This window comes from Lissotriton vulgaris, chromosome 5 (genome assembly GCF_964263255.1).
Source record: "Lissotriton vulgaris chromosome 5, aLisVul1.2, whole genome shotgun sequence".
Taxonomy (NCBI): domain Eukaryota; kingdom Metazoa; phylum Chordata; class Amphibia; order Caudata; family Salamandridae; genus Lissotriton; species Lissotriton vulgaris.
This window is the reverse complement of record NC_141693.1, coordinates 988,923,526-988,946,117: the sequence shown is the minus strand read 5'-3', so window position 1 is coordinate 988,946,117 and position 22,592 is coordinate 988,923,526.

The following is a 22,592-nucleotide window of genomic DNA, read 5'->3' as shown; positions in this document are numbered from 1 at the left end:
GTCCCAGCGTCCAACACAGCAGTAGCTTAATAGTTTAGTAGCTTGGTAGCTTGGTTGCTCAATAGCTCCTGGTAACCACACACTAACACAGAGCATAGAGCACAAAACACAGAGCACAGAAAATGTCTGTTTGATGCCCGATTCTGTTCCCCCCGCCTTACCCTGCCCAGCTCCAACAGCAGACTCAATACCCCCAAGCAATCCGGGTATTTCCCAACAGTGAAGAAAGAAAGAAAGAGGAACAAGTTCTGGTGAGTTTTTAAGTCTGAGGACTGAGAGCTCCTCACCCCGCAGCTGCTGGCCGGCTGATTCTCTTTTTCCCGTCCTCACAGGGGACTCACTCCCCCTGCCGCACCTTCGCTCCGGCCACTTAGGCCGTTTAGAACGCACCAAACAGTCAAAACGCTCCGAGCGCTGCGGCTTACCTCCCAGCATGTCTGCTCCTAGTCCCCACCAGCCTCCACGGACTGCAACTGCAGCCAACAAGGTGGTACAGTGGGGCGGAGATGCGGCGGTGATCAGCATTTGGAACAGCAGCCGTCAGGGAAAAGGTCGCCGACGCCCAGGCAGGCGGCAGAACGGCAGAACAGCGGCAAGGGGGGAACGGCAATCCGCAGCACCGGCAACCGGATCACACAGCCTGCAGCAACAAGCAACTACTCACAGCTGTGGAACGTACCTCCTCCTTCTCTTGGTTCCCGGCTTACTCCCGGTTTATTCCCGGTTTTTCGGATATTGGCTCACGCTTCCCTGCAGCTTACTACGGCCTCCCGCAGCTTCTCACACTCCCGCGAAATGCTGCCGCGGCTGTTACAGCCACTGTGCTGCTCTGCTCTCCTCTCGAATGCCTCCAACGCCTCTTTCACAAAAACACAGAGCCACTGAGGATCAATGATTAGACAACCCAGAACATGAAACTTAGAATACCTCAGGCAATGTCGAACACATGAACAATCTTTCGTTATACACTCATACTAGTCCAAAACGGGGAGTAAATGAAAACACGTGCAAGTTTGAAATATTTATTTCTAATACTGAGTTCTCAGGCGCAGTATCTTAGCTAATACAAGCAGACATATTATAAGCTACAAGATTATCAGCATAGTTACTATTCCATAAAATACAAATGAGAAAGCATGTTAAAATGCTTAATGGAAATAGACTAGATTACACCTAGATTTCACACTCCTTTACTATTAGGTTATTTATATCTACAGAAGGTCTCTTGGGTTTACAAGGGTGGCCCCGTACCTCTGGTCCTAGTAGAAATGGATCACATCATTTTCTACACCAGCTCTCTGCATGCAAATGTTCTCCAAGAAGTGTATTAGCATGCCTGCGCGGCGCATTATTAAACGCGCCAAAATCAGAGGTGGTCGCAGTTGCATATATTTTATGTCTAAAACGTGTGCTGATCAGACTGAACAACAACCACTGTGTTGAAATAACCTTGAAGGCCTCGGCACTCACTGTTCAGACAAAGCTTACCAAGCCAAGCTGCTAGTATAGAAAAACATAATATTCTCGTGTGAAGCAAAACAGTCCTCTAGACTCTTGTAATAATGTATGCCGTGTGCAAAAGCAGCAGAAAGGAAAAATGGCATTTAAACTTCTAATAAGCTCATGTTAACTTAACACAGTGTAAATGCAATGGTCAAACCCCATGACACCCTCCCATGATCCGAGCACGGGTAAGACAAAGAGTAATTTGGGAAAGCAGAGTTCAAGGACGACAGCCAGAACCAGGTTCAAATTGCCATAGGGAAAAAAGGGGAACAAACAAAAACATACTCTATAATTTGAATGCACTTAAAATCAAATAATTCTAGCCATGGACACAGTGAAGACAATAGGTCTGGGCAGAAAAAAATTGAAACTGAGAAAAGAGAAAAAATACACAAAGAATATCCGATGTCCAACACTGGACCACGGACACTGAAGAAAGAGAGAAGCCATTCAATCCATCAACGTATATGCAAAAAATGTAGCAACAGCCTCCAACAGGAAGTCACTGTTCTCATCCGAAAACATGTTAGCCATCCAATCAAAGCAAAGGGAAAGAACACACATGTTCCTCAATCACCGGAGCCTCTAGCACCATCAGAAGGCAACTCGGTGTTTCTTCAATGAAGCTGCGTGCCAAGAAATCTTGCACCGCTGCAAAAGCGTTCCAACGTCCCAGGATACCATGCATCGCTGCAAAGGCCATAATCACTCCGCCAGAACAAAGCAATTCATGAGCAACTAAGGGGCTCATAAGCTGATCATAATCCACATTGGAAGACACCGTATTGCAGAGACAAAAATCCAGGGCCCAGTCAAAATCGCAACTCAGGCAATGAAAGACATAAGGCTGGACGCATGTAAAAAAAGAAAATCGAAACGATAATCCATAAACTGCACTCAAAGTAGCAAGAGGCAGCGCTCCATAATACTCAAGCTTTCGGTCGCGGAGCAGCAACAGTCGTGACAGATCTTCTCGCAACACAGGACGTGCATCCATTTTGAAAGAAACAAAACAACAAAAGTACGCCTGCCGCCAGAGCCAGCTTTAAGGGAAATCCACCAAATAGGCTTGAGAAAATCGAATGAAAAAATGACGGGAAGACACCAAATATAGTTTGAAAAGAAGTCACAAGGCCACTGCTAACAACTTTAAAAAAGTGCGCCAGCCCTGTTGTGGACGATGCATTAAAGATAGTGTGCATTAACTCACTGAAATGCAAGGGCAAATCAGTATTTAATAAAGCATGCACTTCTGTGCGGGTGTTTGCCACATGAAGAACAAATGTTTCATGAGCAGATGTGAGGGTGACTTCTTTTTGGGACAATAGAGCTCTTATACGGCTCATCTTGTTGAACTCTGCTTTCAAAGTTGGAATCGTCGGCCAGATGGAAACATCAATCTTCCCATGCGGAGGAGGGAACAGTACATTTTTACAGCAAACCATGCGCTCACTGACCGTAACCACGTAAGGAATTGCGGCAACCATCCCACAACAATCTTCATTATTTAAAAGTAAATAACTCCCGTTTGCCAGTAATGTGAATGTAGGAATGATAGCAGGTGCTGGTGTGCCTTTCAAAATACAGGCTAAATTTGGCTCGTTCTGGTTAAAAAAGCCATGCAATTGGATATTCCTACACATTAGTGAATGATCAGGTGTAGTAGTGCAATCCTCACCATTCAAGTAAACCTCTTTTCCCTCCCTAAAGCATCTATAGGTAAATGGCAGTGACCAAGCTTCATGGAGATAAGCAGTGCTCAGAGGTTCATATCTGCTAATTGCATAGTACTTCATACATGCCTCGAATTTGAAAAGAGGAAAAGGTAAAGTTATTAACCCGTGGATAAGCCACGTCGCCGAATTGGTCTCTGCCACAGAGAATGGTAAAGGTTCTAACTTTTCAATGTGTAACATAGAAAAAGTTGCATCTTTCATAGACATAAAACGTTGCTTTTCAGTCAAATTAAACGGGGCAAATAACGATGAGGTATTCATGTAATGCCATGGCACTTTTCCAGATTTCAGAGTCTGCAAGGTCCATGCAAATTGCATAATAGAACCTAATTGATTTTGTCCATGGTACAAAACAGATACTACATCCTGCACAATATCAACAACAGATGATACAATGTTATCTAACATGTAAATGCGGGAAGAAAGTGTGTTAATGCTATTATCTACAACTGCTAGCACTTTCTCCAAATTAGCTTGATCTATCGCTCTAATGCGGGAAGCCGCCTCAATCTGGGACACTTTCCAGACCTCATTGTAAATAGCATATATCCATCGTTTAGATCTACCGTAAGCCGGGCCTTTCACGAAATCATTCAGATCAATATTGTCAGTCAATTTAGAAAAGTGCAGCTTAACTGACGCCAAAGTGGAATGTTTGAGCCAACTCTGACATAACTTGCCTACAGAATAGGTAGTCACAGAATGGCCACTTTCAAAACGGGGATCCACCTTGATCTGTGTATAGCCTGGAGCTAAACCCAGAAAACAATGTTGGCAAGAATCATCACTCTTGTGCCACAGCAACCAACCCTTAGGATCCAAACTGGATATTTTAAAGGAAGAATTTAGTAACAGAGTCTGTAACTCTCTGATAGAAAACTTGGTATTATTATTCCAACCAGAATATTCATCTAACTCAGGAAATGAAGGGGCATTACATTTTTTAGTAGTAGCCAATCCAAAGCAAGTCGTTTGTGAAATTGTAGAATTCAAAAACAACATATGGTTCGGGATGCGACATGCACGATGCAAAGCCTCAGTGCCCTGCACTTGCCAACTTTTAGATCCCCAAACAGATTTAAGATCAACAGTATCTTTCCACAGCTCGTAGCCCCCAATAGCTAATTGGTCTAAAAAGGACTTCGAATACAATCATTTTGTGTGGGTAAGTCTAACCTTGGAAGTGGACTTTTCAGTCAATTTAAAATAAAGTGCATTAGGATTCGACTGATTAAAATCAGTGAAGTTAAGTGAACCTCTTTAAAAAGGAAGGGGAACTGCCTTGTACAGGAGCGGGACAATGCTCCACTGGGTATAATTAACAACATTCCGCCTGGTGTTTGCTTTATGCAGGTAGTGATTGCCAAAATGTTGATGACAAAACAAATCACCATAATTTGCAGAATCTAAATATAAATGTTCAGCATCAAAGGCAGCATAATATTTCAAATCAGAAAACAAGGCTTCTATGGCCTGAACATCCCAATCATCAGAACGTATATTTTGTTTAATTACATACCCCATCGAAACTCTTAGGACATTTGGGACATTTATAACCTCAGTGGGCCCATGGATTTGAAATCTAATAGCATCCCTCACAATCCCATCTAAGACGGGCCAAGCAGTGATGTTAACAAAAGCCAGGTCCCTCTTCAGTCTGTGTGATGAGGAATGGGGAGCCAACGTTCCATTAATATGTCGAACGCATGTTCTTTCTTCAACATAGTGTCCGTTGACAAGGCGGAAAAAATACACCACAAATCCAATAGACATGAAAAGGTAAATTGAAAAAAGCACCAACCAAATGTAGGTCCAAGGTGGAATCAAAAAATGTTTTTTAAACAATGTTGCAAGAACAGAAACTTTGAAAGGGGCCTCTGATGTGTGAGAGTCAGAGTCAAATGAAAATCTGGATTCCGTAGGCAAACAAGTTTGTAAATCAGGCATCAATAAGTCAGTGGGGTAAGTATATTCAGTCTCATCAAGGTGAGCATCAGGCAGTGTACTCAATAAAGGATTCGAACCTGCAGGCATCTCATGGGCAACATCAGGCCCCGGATTAGGAGCCGGGGCCAAAACAGAATTCCTCAAAATCGATGGACATGAGACACGCTAAGAAGAATCGGCCACTCTGTGCCATTTGACATTGTCAATGGAGATATACCTGTTATCTTTACGACCTGGAAGTGGTGGTAAAATGACTGTTCTTGTGCCCTTCACGCCAAGCACTGGAACCGGAGCTCGATATGAGGGACCAAATTCCTTCTTGTTTTTGATCTTCTCTCGAACCAGTTCTCGAACTTGGGGTAGCCAGACAACTACCGGGATCTGCAACGCATCATCAGATGTGGAGGGCAAGTGTTCCTTTGCAAGACTGTCTCTCGTCTTTTGTAGATCCTGTAAAACATTGCAATGTTCATCTACGTCAAAGGAGGCAGCAACTGCCGCCTGGTCTAGACTGTCAAAGTCCGGGACAAACATCTTGATACCAAAGAGCATTTCCTATGGGGTCCACCCACCCAGAGACCTTCTAGGGAGAATATTAAGGGCACGCTGCACGCTATTGAGGTGGGCCAGCCAGTTCCTGCCAGTGCCTAAAACTCTAGCTGTCAAAGACTGCTTTAAATCTCGGTTCATTCGTTCCACAACACTATTACCCTCAGGTCTGTATGGAGACGAAAACTTGACTTGGACCCCCAACAAAGACATGGCATCCCTATACGCCTTAGAGGGGAAAGCAGGACCTTGATCCGAATGGAAGGTGCCATGGGCAAAAATCCCTACAAAGATTGGCAAGTCTCTCATGACAGTTCGTGAATCAGCGCTGCAGTGTGGCCACACCCACACAAAGCGTGTGCATGAATCAACTGCTACTAAGATGTACTTATACGCAGTATCAGAGGAAAAAGGACCACAGTGATCCAAGTAAACACAACCAAGTGGTTTATTAGAAATGTACAACTGTGTCTGGGGCGGACGCGTATCAGTTGAAGGTTTAATCTGCTGGCAAATGTCACATTGAAGGACATAATCACGCGTCTGTTTGTACAGTCCCCGCCAACAGAAACATTGCTGTAACTGAGATACAGTAGCCGAAACGCCCGCATTCGCAGACGCAACACCTTCATGGGCAGCTGTAATTAGTACTTTGAAGGGAACCCTATAGGATATGTACTTCCCTTCTCAGGTGCGGCTACAGCCGCCAAGATATCATCATCAATCTTACTTTTGGAACGTGTAACTGCTGCAACCAAATATGTTGATACAGCTGATTTCGCGGCCTCATCGGCCAAGGAATTGCCAACAGCGTGAACTCCCACGTGCTGATGACCGAGAGTGTGAATTACATACACGATTGGCAACTGCTCTTTAAGCTCAGCCACTCGGACCCACATCATTTTATGTTTTATTGTTCTACCTTTGGAGTCACGAAAATCATTTAGAATACAAAAGAACAGGTTTTCGTTGTAAGACTGGACACAGTAGTAAGAATCACTCACGATAAGAGTGGTCACACTAGGATCAGCGTACTCCAATGCAAGCATCAGAGCACGGTGCTCTGGCAATTGTGCCGTACAGTCCCCTAAAGTCTGCATGTGCACGACTTTGGACTTGAATTCATCATTCATCATGGTACCTACCACAATGGCGCAAGCTGAAACGTATGCATGTTTAGACCCATGCGCAACTTGCGCTGAACCATCAGTGTATATGTTACAATGGAAATCCTCCAAAGGCAGTGTGGGAGGGCAGGCTTGATAAACAGGCGAGGAGGCTGAAGAATAGGTTTAAAGGAAGGTTTATTAATAAGTGGTAAAGAAGTTGAAGGTTGTTGAGTTATTGGTTTTGGATGTTTTACAGCGTCATCCAAGTCCGACGAGGATGATGAAGTCCGGTCTTCGGTTTGTCCTTGATTGTGGTGTGTTCCCCGGAGGCTCATAGAAAAACAAAGAAATGAAAGGAGCCGTTAGAATAATGTATTGCTGTTTCAAAAGGTCGTAATGCTATAACATCATAGCATGCAAGTGTACCTAAGCGTTTGGAGACCAGTCCCACCACATAAAGTAAAGGTTGAAAAAGAGAACAAGGATAGGTGTTTCTACCGCACCCAAATGGGTATCATAACTGTTAGCAGCTAGTGTTTGATTAGAAAAGAAGGGTATAGGAGCGGACCGTTCCTACGGTAACATGGGATTTAAACTAAGGCAGCGTTTCATTCACAAAGAACTCAGAGATATCACTTTGTTGGACGCTACCCACACCCGTTCGTTTACCACCCTCTCCCGTCTATTCCCAGTTTACAATCACTAACCTGGCTCCGCCGTAACACTCCTGAGTCACGGCCGCTCTCCAGCCACCTCCGGACACCACCAATCTTCGGACCACGTCTTGTCTTCGTCCTCGGTGGTTCCTGATGTCCAGGTCTTCTTTTGGTCGAGTACTGCGTCTTTTTCCTGCTTTAAACCGGGTACCGCGTTTTCCTGCTTGCACTCGGGTCCCGCGTCTTCCCGCTTGAAACCGGGTCCCGCGTCTTCCTGCTTGTGTTCGGGTCCCGCGTCTTCCCGCTTGAAACCGGGTCCCGCGTCTTCCTGCTTGTATTCGAGTCCCGCGTCTTCCTTCCACGCTGTCCTGGTTCCACCGACTTCCTCCCCGTAACGGTTATTCCACTCCTCTCTTATTGGCCCTGGGTAACTGCTTCCGGTGTTCGAGGGAGGGACTTCCGGGTTGTGTCCCCGTTCATATCCCTGCGAAGACAGATGAGAGGAGCCTGGATACCGTAGTTGAAGGGGTCTGGTAGGCAATCTCTCACATCCCCTTTGCCTTGCTGTCTTTCTTCTAAGGGGAAGCCTTTCTTGTGGATATCTGGACAAATAGTCCGCATTCCCTTGCTCTTGTCCTTTTCTATGTCGAGTCTGAAATCTGTATGGTTGCAAAGAGAGAAACCACCTCAGCACTCTCTCGTTGTGTCCTTTGTTTCGAGCTAACCATTCTAATGGTGCGTGGTCTGTGAACAGAGTGAATTCTCTTCCTTCTAAACAATACCGTAAGGTCTCGATAGCCCATTTGATGGCGAGGGCTTCTTTTTCGATCGTGGCATAGTTCTTTTCTCGAGGAAAAAGCTTGCGGCTAATATATAAAATAGGCTTCTCTCCTTGTGGTGTTTCTTGCGATAGTACAGCACCTAGTCCTTGATCAGAAGCGTCCGTTTGTAATATAAACGGTCGTGAGTAGTCGGGACTAATCCGAACAGTGTCTGACGTTAAAGATTGTTTTAGAGCTTCAAAGGACTGTTGGGCAGGCCTAGGGGGGCATTTCAGAACTTGTTCAGTGTTACACTGTTTTTGTAACAAATCAGTCAGTGGAGCTGCCAACTGTGAAAATCGTGGAATGAACCTTCTGTAATAACCTAGTAAACCCAAGAATGCTCGTAAATCTTTCTTTGTCTTGGGGAAAGGAATGTGGGAAATGGCCGACAATTTTGAGGGTTGTGGTCGTATGACCCCTTCTCCCAACAGATAACCCAAATACTTAACAGTTTGAGCTGCCAAGTGACTTTTGGCCGGGTTAATCTTTAAACCTTGTGACCCTAGGGTTCGTACAACTGTAGCTAGATGTTCTAAATGCTGTTCCCACGTATCACTATATATGATGATGTCATCAATATATGCTCCAGCAAATCCATCATATGGTCTTAGAATTGTGTTCATGGCCCGCTGAAACGTGGCAGGGGCTCCATGTAAGCCAAAAGGTAACATCCTAAATTGGTACAACCCATCTGGTGTGGAAAAGGCTGTTTTTTCCCTGTCTTCTCTTTTCAACGGTATCTGCCAATACCCTTTGCACAAGTCCAAAGTGCTGATGTATTTAGCTCTTCCTATTCTTTCGACCATTTCATCCACTCGAGGAAGTGGGTAGGTATCGAATTCGGTGATTTTATTCACTTCTCTAAAGTCAATGCAAAATCTAATGGAGCCATCAGGTTTTGGCACAAGTACAATGGGAGAATTCCATTCACTTTTGGATGGTTCTATAATTCCCATTTGCAACATCTTTTGTACTTCCTCTCTTATCGTCTGTCTCCTTGCTTCAGGTATCCGATAGGGTCGTAATCTAACTTTCTTGCCTGGGGGTGTTCTTATGGCATGTTCAATTAGATTGGTCACGCCTGGAGTATTGGAAAAGACGGATTCATGAGACTGCAACGCCTCCACTAACTCCTCGGATAAAGATCCTGGTAAGTCTGGATCGATACACTGTTTGAAAAGAGGCTTTTGGATATCAACGGAATGAACTGCTACCGGTGCTGGACCTTCCCATTTCTTAAGCAAGTTCACATGATATATCTGAGAGATTTTTTTGTTACTGTCTACCTCTATACGATATGTTACGGGGGTAACCTGTTGTAATACGGGATAGGGACCCTGCCATTGTCCTAATAATTTCTGATCAGAGGAGGACATCATGAGTAATACCAGGTCTCCAACCTGGAAAGTTCTTAGTTTGGCTTTTTTGTCATATTGTGTCTTTTGCGCGTTCTGTGCCTCCTCTAAATTGTTTCGGACAATTTCTCGCATTTGACTCAAATGTGTTTTTAGATTCGCTACATATTCGGGTAAGGGCTTAGTATTGTTGTGTTCAGTCTCCCATTGCTCTCGAGCCATATCCAAGAAAGTGCTAGGTTTATGGCCGTAGAGTAACTCAAAGGGAGAGTACCCGGTACTCTTTTGTTCCTTACACCTGATGGCAAAAAGGGCCAAAGGAAGAATGTCTTCCCATTTTCTGCTTTCTAGGTCTAACAGCTTCTTCAGAGTTGTTTTAATAGTAGCATTATATCTTTCTACCAAACCGTCTGTCTGTGGATGGTAGGCAGATGTTCGGATTTGATGTATCCCTAACTGTTTGCACACGTCTTTCATCAGTTTGGAGACAAAAGGAGTTCCCTGATCCGTTAGGATCTCTTTGGGAAACCCTACACGGGAAAAAACTCCAATCATGGCTTTAGCTACATTAGTTGTGTCAGGACGACGGAGAGGTATAGCCTCAGGGAATCTAGTGGCATAGTTAACAATTACTAGTACATATCTGTAACCACTTCGAGAAGGTAATAGAGGACCGATTATATCCATGCCCACCCGACTGAATGGATCATTGATAATGGGCAGTGGTAATAATGGTGCCCGAGGAGGATGATATCGACTATGCCGTTGACAAATGGGACATTCTCTACAGTATTTTTTTACATGCTGATAAATTCCTGGCCAGTAAAAATTGTCCAAAATGGTTTTCTCTGTCTTATCTGCCCCAAAATGTCCTCCCAATAAGTGACTATGGGCTAAGTAGAGCACTTTTTCTCGAAAAGGTTCTGGTACTAACAACTGCGATCTTTGTTCATGACCCTTCCTATATAACAATCCCTTTTTAATAAAAAAATAAGGACCTACATGTGTTGGATCCTCTTCATCGAGGGCGTTCTTCCACGCTTCTTGCAGTACAGGATCCTCTCGTTGTGCAGCATGAAAATTGCGATCTGTTTCCCAGGGATTTTCCACGGGAATGGTTGGCATTACCAGGGGTGGCTTTCCTTTTTCCGCCCTTCTCTGATTTCGGCTTTTCCGGGGTTTGGAAGGTGGCCATTCTTTTTCAGCATCTGTGGAAAAAGGAGCTGTAGCCAGCCACTCTCTTGTTTCTTCCACACCTGTTTCTTGTAATAACTGGGGTAGTTTTTCGTAATCGTTGCCAAGAATAGCCTGTTCTGGAAGTCGTGGTATTAAACCCATGGTCAAAGACGTACCCTGATCTTGGGGATGCTGAATTAAGACCTTGGCAGTCGGATACGGTTTGGTGTCTCCATGTACACACTTGATAGCCACCATGCCGTCAATGGGTCCTATGCGGTCTCCCAAGTCTTGTGGTCGGACCACACTATGTAAGCAGCCTGTATCAGCTAAAGCGGTAAGGGGTTGTCCATTAACTGAGACCGTACATTTGTATGGAGGCAATTTCTTGTGGGGAGGGGAACAATAATAATTGTGTGCTAACCCGATTTCCATGGGTTCTTCTCTTTGAGGACAAAACCGGACTATATGGCCCTTTCCTCTACATTGGAAACATTGAGGCCCGGTCTGAGGAGGTCTGTTGAGAGGAATACTGGGTATGGGTATTGTAGGCGTACCTGGAACAAGAGCAAGAGGTTCAGGTTTCTTGGGTAAAAGGGGTCTGGCCGGTCTGTGAAGTGAATGTCCCACCGGTTTCCCTGCGTCCTCTTTCCCTTTCTGAAAGTCCTGAGCCCTACTATATGCACTGGCTATTTCAACTGCGGTTTCTAGAGTGAGGTTTGCCTGTTGCCGAACCCATCGCTGGATGGGAGGATGCAGAGAAGTTAAGTATTGTTCTAAATATATCTTTGCCATAATCCCATCCTTATCTGTAGTGGTTGGCTTCAACCAACGATCTGCCATGTCCTTCACCCTAAAATAGAGTGCATGAGGAGTTTCTTGTGGTCCCTCTTTCATTTGCCGCAGCTTGATTCGATATGTTTCGTCGTCAATTCCCAGTCTTTCCAAAATACATTTTTTTATATCTGCATAGGGAACCGTTCCCTGAAGTGTGGCAGCTTGATAAGCGGCCTGTAAGTCACCTGACAGCAGGGGACCCAAATATTGTCCCCATTTATCCGGGGGCCATGAGGCTGCGTTGGCCATGCGCTCGAAGTTACTAAAGAAAAAGTCTGGGCCCTCTCCTGCTACATACCGCTGGAGTACTACCGAGGGTAAGGTTGTAGGACCTCTTTGTTGACTAAGTGCCGCAGTCAACTTGTCCACAACGGTTCCATGTGTTTGTTCCTGGTCAGCGAGTACTTTTTGTAACTTCCCTCGATCTTCCTCTACGACCGTTAGGAATCGTTCCATTACTTTTCCCAAATGTTCTTGGTTTTCAGCCATTTTGGCAAAGGCGGCCTCCATTTCGCCTTCAGATCCCACTTCTGACACCACTTGTGGGAGGGCAGGCTTGATAAACAGGCGAGGAGGCTGAAGAATAGGTTTAAAGGAAGGTTTATTAATAAGTGGTAAAGAAGTTGAAGGTTGTTGAGTTATTGGTTTTGGATGTTTTACAGCGTCATCCGAGTCCGACGAGGATGATGAAGTCCGGTCTTCGGTTTGTCCTTGATTGTGGTGTGTTCCCCGGAGGCTCATAGAAAAACAAAGAAATGAAAGGAGCCGTTAGAATAATGTATTGCTGTTTCAAAAGGTCGTAATGCTATAACATCATAGCATGCAAGTGTACCTAAGCGTTTGGAGACCAGTCCCACCACATAAAGTAAAGGTTGAAAAAGAGAACAAGGATGGGTGTTTCTACCGCACCCAAATGGGTATCATAACTGTTAGCAGCTAGTGTTCGATTAGAAAAGAAGGGTATAGGAGCGGACCGTTCCTACGGTAACATGGGATTTAAACTAAGGCAGCGTTTCATTCACAAAGAACTCAGAGATATCACTTTGTTGGACGCTACCCACACCCGTTCGTTTACCACCCTCTCCCGTCTATTCCCAGTTTACAATCACTAACCTGGCTCCGCCGTAACTCTCCTGAGTCACGGCCGCTCTCCAGCCACCTCCGGACACCACCAATCTTCGGACCACGTCTCGTCTTCGTCCTCGGTGGTTCCTGATGTCCAGGTCTTCTTTTGGTCGAGTTCTGCGTCTTTTTCCTGCTTTAAACCGGGTCCCGCGTTTTCCTGCTTGCACTCGGGTCCCGCGTCTTCCCGCTTGAAACCGGGTCCCGCGTCTTCCTGCTTGTGTTCGGGTCCCGCGTCTTCCCGCTTGAAACCAGGTCCCGCGTCTTCCTGCTTGTATTCGGGTCCCGCGTCTTCCTTCCACGCTGTCCTGGTTCCACGACTTCCTCCCCGTAACGGTTATTCCACTCCTCTCTTATTGGCCCTGGGTAACTGCTTCCGGTGTTCGAGGGAGGGACTTCCGGGTTGTGTCCCTGTTCGTATCCCTGTGAAGACAGATGAGAGGAGCCTGGATACCGTAGTTGAAGGGGTCTGGTAGGCAATCTCTCACAGGCAGCATAGTCAGTGGCGCAGGATGAACAAATTCATACTGCAAAAACTCTTGTGACTGTAAGGAGGCATAAAAAATAAACGTGACATCCGGAGACGTCAAAGATGCTGCCCATTGTATCCACCGCGGGTGCAAAGCTTCAGAATTTGGTACACTGCCCTTCGTCACTGCCTCTAGTGCAGGATACGGGGTAACAACCAACATGCGTTTTCCCTGCGACAGTGCACGTTCCTTAAGTATCGCCATTTGCACTGCTGTCAAAACTTTTTCCACAGTGGAAAACTGCATTTCTGCCAAAGTGTACAAGTGTGACTTGTAAGCAATAGGTACAGTGTCTCCTTCGTTAAAAGTAAGGTAAGTGAAACCCACCGCCCCAAGGATGATTCTTATCACCAGGTTGGTGTGGTTATCACGAGTCAGTAGGAATTTAGATTCTAGAAGATCAGCCTGCAAAGATTGCAAAATGGCTGAAATTTCTGGCAGCCAGCACGATTTGGTAAAAGTTGGTTGTATCAAAGCATATAAAGGCTTGATACGCTGGGCATATTCGGGAATGTAAGTACGCCCAAAATTTAAAAGTCCCAGTAAGGACTGTAATTTTTTCAGTGGTGTAGGAGCGCGCAACAGTGCGCATTTCTCCAAGAAGTGAGGAGCCAATCCTCGATCTTCATTGTTGAGCTCGTAGCCCAGGAACAGCACTGTGTACTCTGCAATGTGAGACTTTGCTAAGTTAAATTTGTAACCAAAGTCCGCAAAGTTACAAATTAGGTGGTCAACGCGACACAGATGCGCCCAAATTTCATCGTCTGTGAGATAGATGTCATCCACATACGAACACGCATCTGGGTCGACTCTCTCCAGGAGAGAGACAATACGGGCAGCAAACACACCCGGACTATTTTTGTAGCCCATCACTAGGCATTTAAATTGGTGTTGTTTGCCACCACGGGTAAAACTGGTCCATTGGGAACTTAGACCATCCAAATTGTGGGCAAAAAAACGTTGGATATGTCAAGTGTGGTTTTAAACCTTTTTCGCACAAGACCATTGTGAGGGAGACCCCGACCTCACACGTAAACCCTTACCTGAATACACGGACAAGCCACCGCGTTCCATTGGCTGGACCCCTTTCCTCCTTTGCAGCGAGGACGACATAGAAAGATCCAAAAGGCTAATTCCTGACTTCCCCTCCTCTCACAGAATCCCGGAAGTGACCCGGAAGCGGTCCGGGGTCGTGGAGGAGGTACACACCTCCATAACAGCGAATCGGGAGCCGGGATGACGGGACATGACGCACCGAAAAAGGAAGGAACCGGAGCAATAAGCGCGTCAGACGTGGAGAGACCAGAAGAGGAGAGTTGTGGAGTCCCAGATCGAGAGAGAGGTTGCGCCGATGCCGAGGGAGAAGCGGAACACTGAGAGTTGCAGGAGCTGCTTCAGGACAATGCCGGGACAGAAGAAGACGACGACAGAGGTCCAGAGAAGGTCCACAGAGAAGGGTGTTGGAGCCCGGAGGACGCACGAACCGCCACAACTCTGGAGAGTTGTGGCTAGTGATGGTACGTGTCGGAAAAAAGGCTTAGGGAAGGGGAGGAGGGAGGTGTAAGGGCGGTAAACTATATATATTAGTGCATGCAATAGCGGTTTCCAACTGTTTCTTTAGATATAATCGCCACAGATAAAAGCCTTCTCCTTAAACACTACTCGCTGCCTACATTGCCCACATTAAAGCCCTCACCTATCCTGAACCTAGATTAAGGGGAGCACTTTCCATACCTCTTTCCCCCCCCTATTGATCCCTTTTGTCCCCAACGTGGTTAGGTGGCAGTGACATATCCTTGTTAAGTCTCGGGTTTTGACCATTACTCTCTTTTGTTTTGAGGCGACTCGTGGACCGGGCATCCCAACAGAAACCCGTAATAGGTTTCGATGACCCACTGACGAAGAAGTCACAGAGCAATTGTGTCAATACCCTGAAGAGTTCTTTTCTGGAGTTGAAGACCATTAACCTCCGGAGTCCCTCAGAACTCTTGTCTTATTATTCAGACTGTTTGTTCAACCCCACAACTTTATGTTTCTCCAATAAAACCCTCATTATTGACCCCATACGGCCTCCTCGCTTCTGCTTCCGACCATCCCTCTGACATTTGGTGTCAGAAGTGGGATCGCAGGAAATGGAGGCCGTAGTAAAAAAGATGGTAGAGGGGCAGGACCGCCTAGAGAAAATTATGGCTTGGTTTTTGGAGAATGCCGAAACTGACCTCGAAGCCATGCATAAGGCTATTACAGGACAAGGACAAACCCAAAAAGCCGCCTTAGGGAAATTAGTTGAGACTTTAGGACAGCCCAGGGGTTATACTGCTCCCCCCTCAGTAGTAGTACAGAAATATGTACAAGGAGAAGACCCTGATTTTTTTCTCTCTAACTTTGAAAGAATGGCTCGTGCTGCCCAATGGCCTGAATACAGATGGGGACAGTATCTTGGTCCTCTTTTGTGTGGAGACTTACAAGCAGCCTATCAAGCTGCGAATCCCCTCTGAACCACACCATACTCAGACATCAAGAAGTGCATTCTTGAAAGAATGGGGATAGACGAAGAGACTTATAGAATACGTCTCAGACAGATTAAGGAAGGACCTCAAGAAAACCCTAGGGCCCTTTGTTAACATATACGGGATGCTGCAGATCATTGGTTAAAGCCCTTAACTGCTTCGAAGGAGGCCATCCTGGAGAAAATATACTTAGAGCAGTTCCTTACCTCTTTACATCTGCCAATACAAAATTGGGTTAGACAACACACAGATTTAACATTAGAGAAAGCTGCAGAGGTAGCAGCAGCATATTTCAGGGCCCAGGAGTTGAAAAAAGGGAAAGATGAAGGTACATGGAAACTGACTAATCACCACCCCGTCAGATCAGCACGACCCGCGATATACCCAAAGAAAACAGAGACTGTAACCATGATCCCTACTTCTAATCCCCCACCTTTCATTCCTAGACCCGTTACTCCCGTAGGACCCCAATGCTACCATTGTGGTACCTTTGGACATATAGTTAGGGTATGTCCACAGAAAGAGGAGCTAATGGAGGTTGGTTATGCACGGGTCCTATGTGGCAGACGGGAGAACAAGACTGAAACCAGGTCATTCCATCGACAGATAGTGATAAACGGAGAACCAAGAGAAGCCCTAGTAGACACGGGAAGTAAACAAACCCTTGTGAGACCTCAAGTTGTCCCGGGAGGACCAAGCCTTCCCATGGGAGTGGTAAACATACAGTGCATACACGAGGACAGTAAGATGTATCCCATGACTGACATGTCCGTACAGCACCGGCCAACCCAGAGTCCCGTAAAAATGAGGGTTGGCCTCCTTTATTTATTTATTTATTATGCAATTTGTATCGCGCAAACTAAACCCGAAGGTGTCAAGGCGCCTATCAAAAACAGATCAAAAAGTTTGCAGAGCACCACTACAGGTATGCGCGTGTGAAGAGGTGGGTCTTTAAAGCAGATCTAAAGGCTTGTAGAGTGGGGCGGGACCTTACTTCCAGAGGGAGAGCATTCCACCATTTTGGGGCCAGGTTGGAAAAGGCCTTGCCTCCCCATCTTGTCTTCCTGACACGAGGCACAGAAAGAAGAAGTTTATGAGAGGAACGAAGATTCCTGCCGGGGTTGTACTGAGACAGGATAGATCCAATGCCCGTAGGGCTGGTTTTAGCTAAGGCTTTGTACACCATACACATGGATTTAAAGAGGATGCGATCCCCGACGGGAAGCCAGTGAAGCTGCTTCCGGGCATCGGTGGCAGAGACACGTTTGGGTAAGTCGAGAACAAATCTCGCTGCCGCGTTCTGGACCACCTGCAAGCGCTGTAGCTGACTCTTATTCAGTCCAGCATACAGCGCATTGCAATAGTCCAGACGGGAGCCCAGAAGTGCGACGGCTAGTTGCTTTCTTGCCTGGAGGGACAGATAGTGCCTGATTTTTCTTAGTATATGGATGATCCCCCAACAGGTCGATACAGTCCTGTTGACCTGTTGGCACATACTAAGGGTGGGATCGATCATAACCCCCAGATTTTTTGCTGAGGAGGTGGGATCGGGGCAGGCACCCAGTGAGTTCGGCCACCACTCAGCAGACCAGATCTCTTCCTTTCCTCCAAATACCATCACCTCCGTCTTCTACCCATTCAGTTTCAATGAATTGTGAATCATCCATTGGCCGACTGCCTCCATAGAAGATCTAAAATTGGCGGCAGTCGACGTAACTGACTGGGAGAGAGAGACGAGGATCCGCATCTGCCTGAACCCATGATACTCGGAACTGACTATCCACACTTTGACAAATTGTTGGAAAGTCCAGAAGGAGAAGGAAAAGAGTGGAGAGAAGAAGCCCCTTTCTACTCTCAGAACTCCATCCTGACTGGGAACCAGAAAAAGATAGAAAAAGTAAGCGACAAAAACGAAGCGAGAAAAAAAAAGGGAAACCGGTCCTGCTTACAACCCCAGACCCCTCTATTTTGGAACATGACAGAAGATTTCGCTCAGCCCAAAGGGAGGACAGTACCTTGCAAGAAGCATGGAAGCAGGCTCAGGAACAGGAAGACCCCCTCCAAGTAGGTCCCCAATTCTTAATTAGAAAAGGCAAACCTTTCCCACTCAACTTCTAGTTCCCGTACCCTTCAGGGAGAAAGTGCTCTACCTGGCACATAGCCACTTGTTAGGTGGTCATTTCGGTGGGGAGAAAACCGAGAAAGCTATATTGGAGAGGTTTTATAGGCCAGGAATCTATCACCAAGTCAGAAAATACTGTAGAGAGTGTACAGTGTGTCAAAACACCAGTCACTCCCTTCCACCCCGAGTACCATTAAGACCCCTACCTGTAATTGACGTTCCTTTTTCATGGGTAGGTATGGACATCATAGGACTCCTTTTACCCTCTCGTAGTGTATGTCGGTATGTGCTCGTTCTAGTAGATTATGCCACAAGATTCCCTGAAGCCGTTGCTTTACGACAGCCCAATACTACTCAGGTCGCAAAAGCTATGATAAATATCTTTTGCATGAGTAGGATTTCCAAAAGAAATCCTGACTGATCAGGGCACTCCTTTTACCTCAAGACTCATGAGACAGGTATGTCAACAATTACATATTAAACAAATCCGCATAGCAGCCTACCATCCCCAGACCAATGGACTGGTCGAGCGTTATAATTCCACCCTGAAAACCACCCTCAGAAAGCTCCTAAACCTTGAATCTCGCAATTGGGAGGACATGGTTCCCCTAGCCCTTTTTGCTATTCGGTGTAGCCAGCAAAAGAGTTTGGGTTATTCCCCTTTTGAGCTATTGTATGGGAGGTCTCCCCGTACCCTCATGGATATGGCCAGCGACGGGTGGGAAGAGGAAACTGATACTTCTAAACCCCTATTGGATTATGTTACAAGTGGGAAGTCCTAATTGAACCAAGTAAGAGAGATTGTATGAGTAAATCTAGAACAGTCTCAAATAGCTCAGTAAAAGCAATATGATAGGGGTACAAAAGAAAGAACCTTAGAGGTAGGGGATCAAGTCTTGTTGTTACGTCCTACCTCCGAACACAAGTTACTCAGCCAATGGCAGGGTCCCTTTAAGGTAATACAAAAAGTTACGCCAGTTACCTATAAACTAGAAATGGATCCTCAAAACCACGTAACTCAGATTTTTATATAAATCTGTTAAAAAAATGGGAAGGACCTACCCAGTGTTGGTCGCCCAAGCACATAATTCCTTGATAAACCAAAGCATAAATCCCGACCTGTCTGATAAGTTAAGAGAGGAGTTAAGAGAAACCCTTATTCCCCTACAGGAGGTCTTCTTGACACCTGGAAAGACCAACCTAGTTGAACATGAGATACACACTCCCCAGGGCAAAAATATAAGATTAAAACCATACCGAGCCCCTGAAGCCAGGAGGGAAACCATCAGTCACGAAATTGAACAAATGTTGAAAATGGGCATTATAGAACCCCCCATTAGCGAATGGTGCTCGCCCGTGGTATTAGTTCCAAAACCAGATGGCTCTATACATTTTTGTATCGACTTTAGGGAGGTGAATAAGATATCACAGTTTGATGCTTATCCCCTCCCTAGAGTCAATGAAATGGTAGAAAAACTCGGGAAAGCCCAATATGTCAGTACCCTTGACCTATTTGAAGGGTATTGGCAAGTCCCGTTAAGACTACAAGACAGGGAGAAAAACGCTTCAGCACTTCGAGTAGGTTTTTCCATTTTAAAGTTATGCCTTTTGGCCTTCATGGTGCTCCCGCAACGTTTCAGCGCTTAATGAATAAAATCCTACAGCCTCACCAACAATATGCGGTAGCTTACTTAGATGATATCATCATCTATAGTAATTCTTGGGAAGAACATCCTAACCATCTGGCCCAAGATGTCCAATCCTTACTAGAGGCAGGGTTAACCATTAATCCAGCTAAAAGTCACTTGGCCTCAAAGTCTGTGAAGTATCTAGGGTTCCTTCTGGGGGAGGCTGCATGAGACCACAGGAAGAAAAGCTTGCAGCCATAGCCCAATTTCCCTTTCCCAAAACCAAGAGAGACATCAGGGCCTTTTTAGGCCTACTTGGTTATTACAGACGGTTTATCCCTAATTTTTCTGACATAGCTAGTCCCCTAACCAACCTGTTAAGGAAAACCAGTCAGGCTGAAAAGTGTTTGAGAAACCCTTCCCTGATAGCGTTCTTTAAGGTTTGGAAGGCTTCTCGTTCTATCACATCCAGAACACCCAATCCTCTTTATTAGTAGGAAACTCTTCCCAAGAGAAACTCGATATGCTGTTATTGAAAAGGAAGCTTTAGCCATTAAATGGGCTGTAGAAGCCCTGCAATATAATTTAGATGGAAGAGAGTTTCTACTGTACACCGATCACGCACCACTGGAGTGGGTTTCCCGGAATAAAGGTCAAAACCAGAGGATCCTGAGGTGGTTCTTTGCCTTACAACCTTTTAGGTACACCGTGTTACATAGAAATGGAAAGGATCACGCGAATGCTGATTTTGTGTCTAGCTATCCCTATGATCCTTTTCTTGTACAAAAGAAAGTTAGGGTAGGGGAATGTGAGGGAGACCCTGACCTCGCACGTAAACCCTTACCTGAATACACGGACAAGCCACTCCGTTCCATTGGCTGGACCCCTTTCCTTCTTTGCGGTGAGGACGACATAGAAAGATCCAAAAGGCTAATTCCTGACTTTCCTCTCCTCTCACAGAATCCCGGAAGTGACCCGGATGCGGTCTGGATTCGTGGAGGCAGGACACACCTCCGTAATAGCGAATCGGGAGCCAGGATGACGGGACATGACGCACAGAAAAAGGGAGGAACCAGAGCAATAAGCGCGTCAGACGTGGAGAGACCAGAAGAGGAGTGTCGCGGAGTCCCAGATCGAGAGAGAGGTCGCACCGACGCCGAGGGAGAAGCGGAACACCGAAAGTTGCAGGAGCTGCTTCAGGACAACGCCAGGACAGAAGAAGACGACGACGGAGGTCCAGAGACGTGGACCGAAGAGTGGTGGAGCCCGGAGGAAGCACGAGCCGCCACAACTCTGGAAAGTTGTGGCTAGTGACGGTACGTGTCGGAAAAAAGGCTTAGGGAAGGGGAGGAGGGAGGCGTAAGGGCGGTAAACTGTACGTATTAGTGCATACAATAGCGATTTCCAACTGTTTCTTGAGATATAATCGCCACAGATAAAAGCCTTCTCCGTAAACACTAGTCGCTGCCGATGTTGCCCACATTAAAGCCCTCACCTATCCTGAACCTAGATTAAGGGGAGCACTTTCCATACCTCTTTTCCCCATCCACTGATCCCTTTTGTCCCACATGTGGTTTGGTGGCAGTGACATACCCTACTTAAGCCTCTGGTTTTGACCATAACTCTCTTTTGTTTTGAGGCGACTCGTGGACCGGGCATCCCAACAGAAACCCGTAATAGGTTTCGAAGACCCCCTGACGAAGAAGTCACGGAGCAATTGTGTCAATACCCTGAAGAGTCCTTTTCTGGAGTTGAAGACCATTAACCTCCGGAGCCCCTCAGACCTTTTGTCTTATTATTCAGACTTTGTTCAACCCCACAACTTTATGTTTCTCCAATAAAACCCTCATTATTGACCCCATACGGCCTCCTCGCTTCTGCTTCCGACCTTCCCTCCGACAACCATCCACTAGAGCAGAGCAGTGAGTATTTTGTACTGCACAGGTACGGCAATGCGAGTTCAAATGCCGGTAATCCAATACCAAACGGTACGAACCGTCCGGCTTGGTTACAGTAAAAAGCGGGTTATTCATCGGTGACACACAAGTTTCAATTACACCCTGATATTCCAATTGTTGAAGGATTTCCGCAACGGAAGCCTTAGCTTAACGTCGGATGGGATATTGAGGTTGAGGCTGTGGTAAAGACCGTAAGGGAATCTCGTGGTGAGGGGGAAATGTATCCCAACCCTAGTGCATACGGTACAGTGCCGGCACACGGGCTTTAGCCCACTCTTCTGCAAAATTCAGCACATGCTCCTTAGAGACCGTGTGCGCGAAACTAGGTAGGATTACCTCCTCCCCTCTCGGAGCTGCGAGGACAAAAGGTGGGGGCCAGTCTGCCTCTGCTAACAAAGTGTCATAGGTAGTTGTAAGATTTTCCCAAAACATCCCTTTTATAGTAGGTTGTATGTCACCTTCAATTAAAAGGATTATTTCATAAAGACTATCAGGGGGAGCTACTCTGGTATCAGCTGTCTCCACAACAACATATCGGTCAGTCTCTGTCACCTACAGTAGTGGACGCAGGGCCTCTGGCACTATGGTAATCTCTGCCGCGCTGTCTAACAACGTCAGCGCCCATGTCTGATTCCGAAGCTGCGTTCTCACTATCTGTGGCATATCTCGCTGTCAAAGCTGCAACTTTCTTCTTCTGAAACTGGGGTCTTTTTGGTGTAGACTCGTCCTGCTTGCCTTTACCGTCTTTCGAGCGGGGCTGTTCGCGTCCCTGCTGACCACCCCGACCTCTGCCGCCTCCTCACCACCGGTCGATGAGTCCTGAAAAGAACGAGGAGAGCGTTGTTCAGAAACCTGAAATCTATCAGGCGATTTTATTGTTGCGCGATCGCGCAAGTCATAAATATGTTCTGTAGGCGAAGGCACAGGAGATGCAGGACGTGACCCCTGCTTCTGTTGTTGTTGTTTACCCTGTTTTTTGTTCTTCGGCCAATTTTGCTTTTTAGCCTTGGGCTGTTCGTCCGTTTCT